This window comes from Gorilla gorilla, chromosome 5 (genome assembly GCF_029281585.2).
Source record: "Gorilla gorilla gorilla isolate KB3781 chromosome 5, NHGRI_mGorGor1-v2.1_pri, whole genome shotgun sequence".
In the NCBI taxonomy this organism is placed as follows: Eukaryota; Metazoa; Chordata; class Mammalia; order Primates; family Hominidae; genus Gorilla; species Gorilla gorilla.
The window spans coordinates 190,429,550-190,432,345 of record NC_073229.2 but is presented as its reverse complement, the minus strand read 5'-3'; the positions used below and the strand labels follow the sequence as shown (position 1 = coordinate 190,432,345).

General features: G+C 42.5%; 1 non-coding gene across 1 annotated transcript; it reads right to left on the bottom strand.

The window, feature by feature from the left end:
* Nucleotides 1–1,453: 1,453 nt before the first annotated feature.
* LOC115935153 (small nucleolar RNA SNORD45) lies at nucleotides 1,454–1,525 on the bottom strand. Its single transcript, XR_004070853.2, has one exon. It is a non-coding gene; the product is annotated as a small nucleolar RNA SNORD45 (small nucleolar RNA).
* Between the last annotated feature and the right edge of the window lie 1,271 nt (nucleotides 1,526–2,796).

Genomic DNA, 2,796 nt, shown 5'->3' with positions numbered 1-2,796 from the left:
AAGAGATTATTTTGCAATGTGAGAAGGACCTGAGATTTGGGAGGCCAGGGGCAGAATGATATAGTTTGGATGGTCCCTCTAAATCTTATGTTGAGATGTAATCCTCAGTCTTGGATCTGGTGGAAGGTGTTTGGGTCTTAGGGGTGGATTTCTCATGAATGGTTTGGTGCTGTCCTCATGAGAATGAGTGAGCTATTGTGAGATGTAGTTGTTTAAAAGTGTGTGGCACCTGCCCCCACCCCACTCTCTCTCTTGCTCCTGCTCTCATTATATGTGAGATGTCTACTCCCCCTTTGCCTTCTGTCATGATTGTTAGCTTCCTGAGTCCCTCACCAGAAGCACATCAGATGCTGGCCCCACACTTTCTGTACAGCCTGCAGAACCATGAGCCAATTAAACCTCTGTTCTTTATAAATTACCCAGCCTCAGGTATTTCATTACAGCAATGCAAGAATACCTGAACACACTGGGTTTCTAATCCCCTTTTGTGGATTTGCTTGTGTATCTTTCTGAACGACCTTGATTATATTCTATGGCTTATTAATGGTTTACCAATTAGAACCACACTAATCTGTTTGATCATGCATGCAATGTGCCTGCTGAAAAACAAGGTTTCAGGGTTTCAAATAGAGAGACTTACTTGTCTTACCTTTTCTCACAATCAACCATCCCTATATAGGCTCTGGTGTTTCCTCCAACGTCTACAGTATGTTTGAGGAATAAAGAAAATGAAATAACAGTCAAGGAAAAATTATGAGGCATTTCTTTTTTCAAAATATGCAATTAAAGCAAAAAGTACAAAATGCAATTTTCAGATTGGTAAGGTAATTTGTGTTTCCACAGTCCAAGTGTTATAATTATTTTTTAAGCTCACACTGTAGTGCTTTTATTCATTTACTCAAACTTGTTCTGAGCCCCTAATATGTGTCAGCCACCAAGGATTACATTATTAGCAAAAACTAAATAAAAATAAAAATAGCTGGGCATGGTGGCTCATGCCTGTAATCTTAGCACTATGGGAGGCCAAGACAGGTGGATCATTTGATGAAACACAGTCTCTACAGAAAATACAAAAATCAGCCAGGCATGGTGACCCTCACCTGTAGTCCCAGCTCCTCAGGAGGCTGAGGTGGACGGATCACCTGAACCCGGGAGGTGGAGGTTGCAGTGAGCCAAGATTGTGCCACTGCACTGCAGCCTGGCTGATAGAGTGTCAAAAAAAAAAAAAAAAAAGGAAATGATGCATGTGTTCACGAAGCTCACAATCAAATGGGTGAGGCCAATTGTTAGTCAAATAATCTCTTAAAGAAATCTCACCTTGTAGCTGTGACGAGAACAGAGCAGTGGCCCAGGTCAGTGGTGACTTATCACAGTAGAAGTGGTGGCCACTCAAGGAACTGATGAAGGAACTGAAATCTGATGGATGAGCATAGCTGAGCCTTTGTTTTCCCCCAAAGTCTCAGTATAATTTTGGAACTCACATCAACTTTGGATTCAGCTAATACATGCCACGACATCACTGACCACTGATCCTTTTAGAACCTTTGCACCTCACTTTGGGCTCAGTTTTCCTGGTTTATTTCCCATGCATCTTTTCTGCAGATTACTAGTAGCTGTTTTGAAGGAAGATAAATAAAAACCAGAATCCATCTAGTTCCCCGTATTTCCCTAAAACGACTAACCATCCCTAGAGTTTTCAGCAGAACTTTTCCCTATGATTGCACTTAGAGAGTACTTTATAACGATAGTACTGTCTTTATTTTAAAGTAATGCGAACAACTTTATTTCCAATTACAAAAATCAGGGATCCCCAACATCCAGGTGACAGACTGGTACTGGTCTGTGGCCTGTTAGGAACTGGGCTGCACAGCAGGAGGTGAGTGGTGGGACAAGTGAGCGAAGCTGAGCTCCACCTCCTGTCAGACCAGTGGCAACATCAGATTCTCATAGGAGCACGAACCCTATTGTGAACTGGGCATGCAAGGAATCTAGCTTGCATGCTCCTTGTGAGAATCTAATGATAAACGTAATGTGCTTGAATCATCCTGAAACCGTCCCTCCCACTCCTGGTCCGTGGAAAAATTGTCTTTCACGAAACCTGTCCTGGTGCCCAAAAGGTTGGGGATTGCTGACATAGATGATGCATATCTATGGGGAAAATCCCAGCCTAACAGAAACTTAAAAAAAAAGAAATTAAAATCACTTCAAAACTTGTAACCCATTGTTAACACTTCAGTAAACTTCCTTTCCCAAATCTCTCTTTGCACAAGTACAGACACATCCACGTCAATCGCATCTCATTTTGCGTGGCAGCTTTCTTCATGATGTAACATGCCATGGAGTTCTTGCCACGCCAATGCAATCAGTGAACATCGTTCTCTCCATGGTTGGGTCATTTCCCTCCAGGGAAATGGACATGAATTGGCAGGTGGCCAGCCCCATGCTGATGGACATGAATTGACTTCCAATTTTCTGTTATTTCAAATAAAGCTAAGATTCAAATCTTTGCACATACACCTTTGTTTTCTTGTTTGATTATCTCTTATGGGCAAATTGCTAGATTCTTCTAATACTTAAACACATGCAAAGGAGGCAATGGGTAGGCCTCACTTCAATTCAGCCTAGTGAGACATTTCCACCCTCACTGCCTTCCCCGGCTGCCATCTATGATCCTGGGAGTACGTCCAGTGAAACTGACCCATTAGCGAAGGCTGCGTTTCAGATGCTGAGAAGTTACGAGACACATTCTCATCCCTTGAGAAGATTAAACATCGAGCGGCTCCAGGGCCTTCTTAT